We start from the raw sequence: 13,218 nt of genomic DNA, 5'->3' as shown, positions 1-13,218 counted from the left end.
AGGATCATCTTGCACATCAAATGAGTTAATAGGTATAAAGAGCTCAAAATAGTGCCCAGCATAAAATACACAGTATGTGTCTTAGTAATTTTTTTTTTATCTTCCTCCCCAAGGTATTCTTTGTCCTGCTTGAAAATTTTCCATTTACTTCTACCCTTAACTTCTGCCCTTAGCCAGTTTTCAGTCTAAGCTGTCAGCTTCTGTTCTATTTCACAACTCTGCACCTTAGACATTTGCTTCTGATGCGGAACTCTGTTAAATGCTATCTGAAATGCCTTGTAAACCATGACTTCATTGTCCAGTACAGCAGCACATGTCGGCAGTGCATAAGTAAAAATGGTGTCAAAATTAAAAGTAGATATTGAAGAAAGTGATTGAGTCTCTTTTCAAAACAATAAAAAGTTGCATAATACTAATTGTACTTACTAAGCATTTAATATTTATCTAGCCTTGTGCTAAATATTTCAAATTAGAGCAAACAAAATTTGCAATAAAATTTTTAAAATAATTTTTTTCTTTTTAATTATGGTAACAAAAATAATTTTAACCATTTTAAGTGGACAATTCTTTGATATTAAGTATATTGACAATACTGTAACTTTCACCACTATTTCCAGACTCTTTCCATCATCCTACCCAAAACCTACACTCATTTAGCAACAACTTCCCATTCCCTCCTTCTGCCATCCTTGGTTACCACTCTTCAACTTTCTGTCTCTATGAATATGCTTATTCTAACTATTTCTTATAAGAAAACCATACAATATTTGTCCTTTTGTGCCTGGTTTACTTCACTCAACATGATGTCTTTAAATTTCATTCATGTTGTAGCATGTACTAGCACCTCACTTCTTTTTATGGCTAAATAATATTCCATTGTATGGATATATCACATTTTGTTTGTCAATTCATCTTTTGATAGACTCTTGGGTTGCTTCTACCTTTTGACTATTGTGACATTTATGTGCAAATAACTTCTGAGTCCCTGCTTTCAACTGTTTTGGGTATATGCATTGGATTGGAATTGCCAGGTCATAAGGTAATTCTATATTTTTAATTTCTTCAGGAATTGCCAAACTGTTTTCATAGTGGTTGCACCATTTCCATTGCCACCAACAATGTTCGAGAGTTTCTATTTCTACATATCTTCACCAACTCTTGTTATTTTCAGTTTTTTTAAATAATAGCCATCCTAGTAGGTGTGAAGTGGTCAATTTTTCATTTCTCTAATAGCAAATGATGTTGAACATCTTTTCTTATAGTTATTGGTCATTTGAATATCTTCTTTGGAGAAATGTCTATTCAAATCCTCAGCTAATTTTTAATTTTTTGTCTCTTTGTTGTTGAGCTGTATGAGTTTTTCACATATTCTATATATTAAGCTCTTATCAGATACATGATTTCCAAATTTTCTTTCCCATTCTGTTGGTTGTCTTTTCACTTTCTGGATAGCAATAAAATTTTGAGGTTTTTGCTTCGTAGGTGGGTATTATCCTCTTTTTTTTTTTTTTTTTTTTTGAGAAAAATGAGGCTCCAAAAATTTGACTTCCATGGTTTGTGTATTAGTTTCTTATTTCTAATGCTCCAAATTACCATGTCCTTAGTGGCATAAAATGACTCAAATTTATTTTATTTGAGTTTGGAGGTCAGAAATCCACAGTGGGTTTCAATGGGATAAAATCAAGGTGTTGGCAAGGTTGTGCTCCTGCTGGAGGCTATGGGGGAGTCTGTTTCCTTATCTTTTTCAGCTTCTAAAAGCTGCCCACAATCCTTGGCTTTTAGCACTTTTCCTCCATCTTCAAAGACAGTAAAAGGGGATTGAATCCTTCTTATGCTGCCGTTTCTCTGGTCATCTCATCTTTTCCCTCTTCCACTTTTAAGGACTCTTGTGGTTACATCGGACCCATCCAAATAATCCAGAATAATCTGCCATCTCAAGTTCACTTAAATAGTGACCTTAATTTCATCTGCAACCTTAATTCTTCTTTCCCATATACTGTATCATCTTCACAGATCTTCGGGATTAGGACATGGACATCTTTGAGGGGTCTTATTCTGCCTAACACAGTTTGTTATTAGCAATACTAGGAATTTAGCCTACCTCCCTACTCCCTCCAATTATCTAATTCCCATTTGTTATGGAAACCATTAAGAAAAATAAAATTTTCTCATCTTTTTCTCTCTCAATGCCCCCCCGCCCCCACCATATGTCTTTAATTTCAAAAGATGTTACGTAAGAATTTTTTAATGGCTAGCATATTTATTCCTAACCACTCTTAACATTTTCAAAAGTACCTTTATACTTTATCACCACTACTCACCTTTGGCCCCTACTGCAAAATGAACATGCAAAAGCAATGTCCTATCATTTCCCTCAATTAGGAAGGATCTCAAGATTAAACCCAACATGAAAAAACAAGGGTGAACCAAAAACTAAGTTGTGCAGAAAACTTTAAAGAGTAAGATGTCACATGTAAATTTCATGCTAGTTAACCTCAAACATTTCTTATTCCCTGAATTTAACAATCTGACTAGTTTTCTCTCTCTCTCTCCTCTCACTTGTCTAGCTGTAGTACTTCCTGGAACTTAAATTTATTCTCACTCACTGGACTGCTCTAAACTCTGTAACTAAATCTGGTTTTATCTGAATAAGATATATGCACACTATCAGTAATTCTCTGGATCAGGATGAAATTCATCTTCATAACGGCCTATTCTGATGATTAGGTTTCCCAGAAGGCTTGTGCCTTCCTGGGACCCTAATCTCCTTCTTAATATGAAGAAACTTGCCTAGGGTCTCTGCCCAGTTTTGAGTGTTCTGTAACTCAATTCATTCTACCACTACACTTTCCTGATGAGGATAACTATTCTCATAATCAATACTGCAGAAAATACCAGATCACCCCTGCAAATATAGAGTCTTACTTATCCCTGTACTCCCACAGCACCCAACATAAGGCTTTGCATAGAGTAAATACTCAAAAAGAGTTTGTTAAATGAGTGGAAAAAATATCTTCTTAAAATAAATCAAACTATAATTAAAATATGCTAGCTCCTTTGTTTAGAAAAGCTGTCTTTAAGTTTAATACTCAAATATTCATAGATTTCATGACATGTCTAATGTACAAAATAGAAAGGAATTATTAGAAAATTTATTTAATTGTTTTTAAAATGAGATGTTATGCCTTACAAGACCCCTAATGTGGAATACAAGTGAATGTGCACAAAATGTTGGCTTGGAACATCATGGTTAACAATTCCTGGTCTAACTTATACTAGGCCAGAAGGATTCTTAATCTAAATCTACCAGTAATAGGTTCAAAATAAAAAGTATAAACACTTAACATTTTTAATTATTAGAGCTCTACAGTGAGTATTACATTTTAGCCTTCACACATTATAATCCCATATTTTCTGAGGAATAGAGTGTGGTGCTTTAACTCAAGAGTATTTTCTTACCAAACCTTTATTATGCCGCCTTCATTCCATCAGGGACCTGGGTTCTATCTTCCAAATAATGCCAAGCTCATTCATAATTCCACTGATATATATATATAGGGTAAGTTCTCTACCCCTTCCCCTGGTTGATATATCTGGGTTTATGAGGGGAAAAAAATCTCAATACATGCTCAAATCTTAAATTATCAATATCTTAGTTATAGAGAACTAAAGCTATATTATACAGAAAAAATAAAATAAGTCTTTACTATAGTGGAATATTCTCACCATTCATACAACACAACAATCATGACAAGGGCTATCTAAAAATACAGCTACTACTGGGCCATTCATTCTCTCTCTTAAAAAAAAAAAAAAAAGCCTCCCCCAATCCTTGGTTCAATCTTTCTTGCTTCCAAGCAACCAGACCTTTGTGTTTTTCAAAGCTTCTTTAGGTTTTCCTCTGTTCTGTACTTGTTCCTCTCCATTTCCTCCATTAAAGCTCACTTGTTTCTTTCTGTGTCTTTTAGCAGGGTGGCTAATTGATTTGATAGCAGGTGGTGTGATAATAATGGTTATGGTTTAATAGTAGGGTTTTACAATAAATCAATTATACCATTTAAGTACTCAATGTCATAACTCCAATATATTATTTTTTTCTTTCTTCTCCTTCCTTTCCCTCTCCCCATCCCTGCTGTTTTTGCTGTGTCCATTTGCTGTGTGATCTTCTGTATTTCTCTTCTTGTCTTTTCTTCTCATCTTTCTCCTCTAGGATTCACTGGGATTCAATCCTGGGGACAACTGATGTGAAGAGAGGTTCCCTGTCAATAATGCCACCTCACTTCCTGGTCTCTGCTGCACTTCACCTTGACTCTCCCCTTCATCTCTCTTTTGTTGTGTCATCATCTTGCTGCGTGACTCACTTGTGCAGGCACTCAGCTTACCGTGTGGGCACTCGGCTCACCATGCAGGTATTTTCATGGGCACTTGGCTTGCCATGCAGGTACCCACATGGGCACTCAGCTTGCCACACAGGCACTTGACTTACCACGTGGGCACAGTTTCACTGTGCAAGCACACTTTTTCTTCTTCTTCTTCACCAGGAGGCACCAGGGATCGAGCCTGGGCCCTCCTTTTTGGTAGGTGGAGGCCTTATCACTTGACCCACATCCCCTTCCCCCAATATATTATTAATTGTGAAAATGTTAGATATTGGGTCAGGCCAATAATGCATGCTCTTAGGCATGCAGGACTTTTGTCATACCGTCATGCAAAGGACTACTAATTCAAGGTGAATTGTAATTACAGATTACCATCTCATTCATATATGACCACTCGACAGAGATCTTAGAAGCAAACTGAAAGCATCACATTTTTTCTTATTTTAAGGCTACTTAGAACAATATAATGTTGCACACCATATGTGCTAGAGTACTTACATCTTCTTAATCAACAGCAAAAGCCTTAATTCTGAATTCTTTATGTTTCCCACTTTACATTGGACTGCTCCATTTATTGTTATATAAATCTCTGAGTTCCATTTTCATTTTAATTATATCTTTTGGGGGAAACTTTAAATAATAATCTCCATAATTCATTACTGGGTTAAATTCTTCTTAATTTTCTTCTGCCACAAAGTAGTCGATGATTCATACCACACAAATCTGCAAAGCAACCACCCTTTGACTGAAGCCTAGAAGGAGATGACTTACAGCTGCAAAAAGTGAGCAAAGGTGAATACCCTTTGCTTGGTATCAAAAGTTGGAAATGTTCATTTCTGAAGTTATCACAAGTTTTTCCATGGGTTGGAAAACTAATTAAAAACAGCTTCATTCAATTTTATGGCAATCACAATATATTAGAAATGTCATATAAAATTATAGTACAAAGATTTTTTTACAAGTTCAGAGTCTGTGAATCTCTAATAAATACCTTTGAAAACATAATCATATGCAAAATAACATAATGACATCATAATAATGATAGAAAAATAATTTGCATGCCATACATTTAACCATCATTTCCTCTTGGTCCCAAAACTCCAGTTGTCTTTATGAAAAAGACCTGATTAGTAAAATGTTAATAATTGTTGAAACTGGATGGCAGGAAATATATCGGCAAGAGAACTATGACTACATCTGTATAGTCTCTCTATATTTGTTTATGCTTAAAATTTTTGTAATAAAAAGTTTCAGCAAAAATAAAAGAAAAATAGATAATGCGGACAGTGATTGAAATATATATCTCAAAAGAGGGGCATTTGAGAGTTTATTGATTCAATGAGAGTTTATTGATTCTCTTCTGAATCAATAGGCAAATTTTTGTCTACTTAGCTTACAAGACATGCATCTTTGCTAAGAGAATTGGTGGATGAGAAAAAGAAATGTCATCAGAATCTGAGAAAGTAAACCAAGGAAGCATTTGAGCTTAAATAACTCAACTAAAATTCTCTTATCACACAATCATGGCAATATATTTACAAGGTTAATAAAATGATTCACCCAATTTCATTATTATATGACTTAACAAGATCAGCTTAATAAGCCAGGGGAAAAATTTGGTAAAAATAAACAGGAAAGAGATTTCAAGATTTAGAAAAGAAATCAAATTTAAGAATGCAATTCATGTGGCTATAGTGATTAGAGTTAAAACCCTTGGTTAGGAGTTACATAGAGAAATTTTTGGCTAAATGTAGAGCAAACATTTTCAAATTTGTAATTGTCCAAAGTTAGAATGTTCACCTATGAGCTAAGATAGTTAACTGCGGCGGCTTGCTCAGTCGGTAGAGGTGGGGTCTGGCTGCGGACGAGGGGTCGGTCCAGCTCTGGACGAGGGGTCGGTCCCGCTTGGGACGAGGGGTCGGTCCCACTTGGGACGAGGGGTCGGTCCGGCAGCAGACGAGGGATCGGTCTCACAGGGGTTGCGCGGTTCGGCTGACGGGGTCGCCCGGCGAAGCCGGCGACGAAGGGGTCGCCCGGCGAAGCCGGCGACGAAGGGGTCGCCCGGAGAAGCAGGCGACGAACTGGGGACAAGGGAGGCCAGGCCCTTGTCGGGGGCTCTCAGGACTGGAGGGCGCACGGCAGAAGAACTACCGCGGAGACAAGGTAAACACGCAAGTCCACTTTACTGAGGGAGAGGCAACAGTTTTATAGGGGCTGGGGAAGGCTGATTGGTTGAAGCCACACCCTGTTCTGATTGGTTGCCGGCGAAAGGTCAGTGGGCGGTACGGTACTGGACGGGGGAGGGGTGGTGGTTAGGGATTGGCTGTCGCTGTTGCTGGGGGAAGGGGCAGGGTTTAGGGATTGGTGGCTGCTGTTGCTGGGGTGGAGGGCAGACTTGAGTTTCCCGCCCACGCCTGGCTGTTGCTGCTGTCGGGGGAAGGGAAAAGGGCGGGCTGGATTTTTCCGCCCACACCTGGCTGTTGCTGCTGTCGGGGGAGGGGAAAAGGGCAGACTGGAATTTTCTGCCCTGCGCCTGCGCAGGGAGAAGGAAGAAGGGTGCCGCCCCACAAGGCATCGGGTGGCGCCATCTGGGAGGAGGGGCGGCCGCGGAAGCATGGCTGCCGAGAAGGGGAGACCCGAGGGCACTCTGTGCCCATGCCGAGCTTCCTTCAGGGGTGGCGGTGAGTCCGACCAGCCACCCTATTATGGGGGCAGCGGAATTAGGCCTGCCGCGGCCGCTCCCCTGCCAGGCCAGCAGACCACACTTCAGCCCGAGGGGTGACCGCATTTCCCCCTTCTTTTCAAATAAGGGCCAGGATGGCAGCAGCAACAAGTAGCCGAGGCCCAAGAGGCAGTAAGCAATGAGGGAAGCGGGCTGAAGAGGGAGGTGAGTATGACAGGGATACAAATGTACAATTTGGGGGGCAGTATCTTGCCCTTGCAAGCAAGGGTGGCCAATGTCCAATTCTTGTTGATCTCGGTGGCTATAAGGTCCATCTGCTTGTTAAAAGTCCAGGATGACAGCGCGTTACAGGTAGTTGATCTCTTCTTGGCGGCGAAGAGCGGTAGAGGCAGACTGTGTGATGGTCTGGAGGATCGCAGCGGTGAGGACAAGTCGCGTCAGGGCACCAGCGACGGTGGTGGCGGCAGCGTCGGGAGTGGTGGAGACGTAGGCGAGGACAATAAGAAGGCCAAAGTCTTCATGGGTGCGAGAGAGGCCAATGTTAATGGGGCGGGCCGACATGGGGCGGCCCAATCTGCAACGCAGTAGGGGTTCAAGCGAAAAAAGGAGGGGGGCGGGGGACGAGAAAGGACGCTTTGGATGGCTGAGAAGAGGAGTGAGGTCGAGACAGGAGGAAGCGCCGCAGAAGTATGGGGAGCTGTTAAAAGCAGAAACGTTATTAGATGCTAGAAAGCAGGCCGCAGGCCGGGGAAAGCAGGTTGCGGGCCGTTTCGTGGGGCTGGAGCTGCTTGAGAGCGATGGCGGCATGGGGGGCCGTGGTTACAATCTTCTGGGGTGGTAGTGGCTAGACAGATGGTGGAAAATATTATCAAGAAAGCAAAGGTTATGAGAAAGAAATAGAGTATTAAAGGCTGTGGGGGAAGTGAGAAGATCATTTAGAGGATAGGGTTGAGAATGGTATGTTTAAGACAGAAGCTTTGTGGTTTGTAGGAGACTGCTTTATAAACGAAGGAGAATGAGGGCAGTAAATATAGTAACGATAGATAGGAAGATGACAGTGAGGAGGAGTCTTTGTTTAAGGTTCCAATCGTCCGGCGCAACAGTGGCTAGGCCGATAGCGAGGGGTGTTGCTAAATAGACAATGGCTGCAAAGAAAAAATCATCTTCTGTTTCCTCAAAAATAACTTTTCTTTAAATACTTAGTAGCATGCAATATTAGAAACCGTTTCCTAAAAGCAAGTTGGTAGGGGAGCTTGGTTGCTGTTAATCTTTCCTGTTACAAAATTACCTTTTATTATTATTATCATCAATTTAGTTTTATATATATACATTTAAGAATGACCTTTTGGAATTAGCCATTTAATACCTTAACGTAAACTATTGAAGATAAATTTTATCTTTACAGAACACATTCCCTTATGTAAAGTTATCACAATACCTTTTACACTTGCCGCATGCAAATTAAGTTTCAAGAGTTTATGAAAAATTAGCCATCTTACTTTAGGACAAAATACGTCTTTTTGCAAAACTTATTACATTTCCGTTAGCATTTTTACAAACTTTTAACCTTTTTAATATTCATATAAGTTTTACATTCTTTATATTATCCTGTGAAGAAAAATAAGTTATTCATTTTAATCTAGGCAAGAACAACTTTTTATGAAGACGTACAGTTAATTTTGTTAATTAAGACTTACAATTTTTTTTAACTGTAGATATCTTATTAACATTTAAACTTATGTATTAATATAATAAACTTAAGTATTAATATAAGCGCTTATTTAATTTTTGGCCATTTGAATAGAGCTCTTTTAAAGATTTCTAGTAATTTATATTTACCATCCGGAGGTATCACAATATACGTTGACATTGAACGAACAGACAGACAAACACAGAACAATTACAACACATTAACAGAAATATATAATTTATTTACAGTTGACTCATAATTCTTACTTTCTTGGTATAGCTGCTTTTAAATCTTTTTTTATATAGCATATCATAGATTATACCCTTCAAGATTTTTTCTGGACTTTATGTTGCCTGTAATAAGCCAGGAGGGAATCTTTTACCTTCCTGCTCCACAGCAAAAGTGACCCTATCTATAAGGCGAGTATAGGTGTCCGGGTCCCAAAGCTGACACGTGGTAAGCCACAGATTAAAGGGGAGAAGAAGGTCCCAATATACTTGAAGCTGTTTGAAAGAGATCTTACACCGGTGAGTGTCTAGGAGACCGGCGAGAGCCCGAACTTGTGGGGCTTGCTTAGCAGATAGGATGTTACCCATTGCTAATGGCCTTTTGGAGCCGATAAGAAAAGGGGCCCTTACCTTGAGAGCGCGGCGATGGGAGCCGAGGTGCGCGGTGAGACGAGGGGTCGGAGCCGGTGGGGCTCCGACGGTGGTCGCGGGCCAAGAGAAGGCCCCGACGAGGGGAGGGCGGGACGACGAGCAGTGGAGCAAGGCAAAGGGGAGCAAGCGTGAAGGGGAGGAGGCAGAGGTGAAGGCAGGGGTGGAGGTGCTCAGGCACGTGCTCCTGAGAGTTTTATTGGCGCCTCTTAATCATAGCGGGTCGGTATAAGCCCCCGACATGGAAGGAGAAAGCCATCCAGCGATTCTCCCAGACCGCCGTGGATCGTATGAGGTCACCAAGGTTCAGGAGCAGCAATGCAGAGCGAAAAGATAGGGGTGAGAAGAGAGGAGAGTGTAGGGCTATGGTAGAGTTACTTCAGACATGCAAGCGCGTGCTCCCGAGAAATCCAAGGCTCCTCTTAATCATAGCGGGTCGGTATAAGCCCCCGACATGGAAGGAGAAAGCCATCCAGCGATTCTCCCAGACCGCCGTGGATCATATGAGGTAGCCAAGGCTCAGGTAGCAGCAATGTTGCACGAGAGAAGTCCCAAGGTGAGAAGAGAGGAGGGCGTAGGGCTGTGGTGGGATTACTTCAGACGTGCAAGCGCGCGCTCCCGAGAAATCCAAGGCTCCTCTTAATCATAGCGGGTCGGTATAAGCCCCCGACATGGAAGGAGAAAGCCATCCAGCGATTCTCCCAGACCGCCGTGGATCATATGAGGTAGCCAAGGCTCAGGTAGCAGCAATGTTGCACGAGAGAAGTCCCAAGGTGAGAAGAGAGGAGGGGGGGGCTGCCAGGTTATGGAGTGAGGCTGTGGTGGGGTTGCCTTGCCCCACGTTGTGCTGTGGTGGGGTTGCTTTGCCCCACGTTGGGCGCCAACTGCGGCGGCTTGCTCAGTCGGTAGAGGTGGGGTCTGGCTGCGGACGAGGGGTCGGTCCAGCTCTGGACGAGGGGTCGGTCCCGCTTGGGACGAGGGGTCGGTCCCACTTGGGACGAGGGGTCGGTCCGGCAGCAGACGAGGGATCGGTCTCACAGGGGTTGCGCGGTTCGGCTGACGGGGTCGCCCGGCGAAGCCGGCGACGAAGGGGTCGCCCGGCGAAGCCGGCGACGAAGGGGTCGCCCGGAGAAGCAGGCGACGAACTGGGGACAAGGGAGGCCAGGCCCTTGTCGGGGGCTCTCAGGACTGGAGGGCGCACGGCAGAAGAACTACCGCGGAGACAAGGTAAACACGCAAGTCCACTTTACTGAGGGAGAGGCAACAGTTTTATAGGGGCTGGGGAAGGCTGATTGGTTGAAGCCACACCCTGTTCTGATTGGTTGCCGGCGAAAGGTCAGTGGGCGGTACGGTACTGGACGGGGGAGGGGTGGTGGTTAGGGATTGGCTGTCGCTGTTGCTGGGGGAAGGGGCAGGGTTTAGGGATTGGTGGCTGCTGTTGCTGGGGTGGAGGGCAGACTTGAGTTTCCCGCCCACGCCTGGCTGTTGCTGCTGTCGGGGGAAGGGAAAAGGGCGGGCTGGATTTTTCCGCCCACACCTGGCTGTTGCTGCTGTCGGGGGAGGGGAAAAGGGCAGACTGGAATTTTCTGCCCTGCGCCTGCGCAGGGAGAAGGAAGAAGGGTGCCGCCCCACAAGGCATCGGGTGGCGCCATCTGGGAGGAGGGGCGGCCGCGGAAGCATGGCTGCCGAGAAGGGGAGACCCGAGGGCACTCTGTGCCCATGCCGAGCTTCCTTCAGGGGTGGCGGTGAGTCCGACCAGCCACCCTATTATGGGGGCAGCGGAATTAGGCCTGCCGCGGCCGCTCCCCTGCCAGGCCAGCAGACCACACTTCAGCCCGAGGGGTGACCGCAGTTAACAGCCATTTATTAGGCTGCTTTGATGTTGTTTCCCCTAGCCTTAACCCCCTACTTATCTCTAAGTTAACACCTCTGAATTTCAATCTGTTTTCCTCACTGGATTCTGAATTCTCTCTATACCAAAGATCACTAGACTTCTAGACTGGAAGAATTTCAACTTGGATACATCTGTATCATCAAATACTTGCTGAATGGTTTAATATAGTACTTTAAGGCAAATAAATGGTTTGAATGGAGGGTTGGACTTCATCAGCGGAACCAAAATGTTTACCATTCACATGCAAATCACCAGGGGATTTTTTTTTTTAATATAGAATACCAAGACCCAACACCAGAACATCTGATTTGATTAACCTGAAATGAAATCAAGGAATCCTTATTTTTTTAAAACTCCCCAAGCATGTTCATGGCCAGGTTTGAGAATCACTGGATTCAATAATTTCTAAGATCTTTTAAATTTCTGGGATTCTATTAGTTCCTTAACTCCCATTGCCATCAAAAGTACTAGATCTAATCCATTTATTTAGCAAATCTAGTGTTCTTATTCTGACATCTGAGCAACCTGATCTCTGGTAATAAATATTTCCCAATTTTGTCTTCAAGGAACTCCTTCTCGTACTTGAATTCTACAACATGGGTTCTACTACTTATTAATTCTTTGCCCAATTACAAAAATAAAACATTGACTCAGACTGCCTTGGGACTCCTGAAAATCAAGAAAATTGATCACTTAGAACCAGATTGTAACCTATGTTTATGCTGTTTCTCATTTTCATGCTCTTTTTGTTTGGTTTCTATGGAAACCTATCAGCAATGGAACTATGACTACATCTATCAATATATGTATGAAGAGGCTAACGTTTCCACTACCAAGTTTGTGCCACTATGTAGTATGTGGTTGAGATTGTAGTATATAGTTGAATGTGATATTGGTCTGACAAAAAAAGATTAATGACTATATTAGTTTCCTATTGCTGCTATAACAAATTGTCACATAATTAATGACATACAAAGTAAATTTATTATCCTACAGTTCTGTAGAATAGAAATCTAACACAGGTGGCACTAGGTGAAAACCGAGGTGTCAGCAGGGCTTTATTTCTTTCTGTAGGCTTTAGGGGAGCATTTCCTTGCCTTTTCCAGGTTTTAGAAGCCATCTGCTTTCCTTGGCTCATGATCTACTCCTCCATCTTCAAATCAAGCAACAGTGCATCTGTCTGAACATTCATCCATAGTCACATCTCTCTTTGACTACATCTAGGAAAGGTGTGCTTTTAAGAAATCATTGTTTAAGTTGGGCCAACCATAAAATCCAGGATAATTTCCCCATCTCAAGATTCTTAACCTTAATCACATCTGAAAAGCCACTTTTGCCATGTAAGATAGCATACTCACAGGTTCTGTGGATTATGGCATAGACTTTTCAATGGACCATTATTCTGCAGACACAATGGCCAAACAGATGATCTTTCCAATGGATGTCTCTAAATTCATATTTTATTACCCATACATGTATCCTGGATGAAATATTTTAGACAGGTATAAAGTATATATAATCTTTATTGAATTAATTTTCCAGTATTTTATATGGCTACTCAAAGTACTTTTTCACATATTTTTATATTATTAAATGACTGATCAACAAATAAGGGAACTGTACTCAGTAAGACTGCACACCTTCAAGAAATTAGCAAACTTATCATAACTATGTGGACACTTAAAGTTGTGTAAACATAGTACAGTGTAAATTATACAGTTATTATAAATAAGACACCATTATTTAGCGATGCATAATCATTCTACAGTGTGTATGTTGGTTTGAGTCTTTTATGTGGATCCCAAAAAATTATGTTTTTAAATTGAAACTTTATGAACCTTTGATTAGATTAGACCAGTTAAGGGCCATTTGATTAGATTCCTCCAGTTCAGTCTTAATCCTCTTCCTGGAGTCTT

This window comes from Dasypus novemcinctus, chromosome 7 (assembly GCF_030445035.2).
Source record: "Dasypus novemcinctus isolate mDasNov1 chromosome 7, mDasNov1.1.hap2, whole genome shotgun sequence".
NCBI lineage: Eukaryota > Metazoa > Chordata > Mammalia > Cingulata > Dasypodidae > Dasypus > Dasypus novemcinctus.
Note: the sequence above shows the minus strand (reverse complement) of the source record.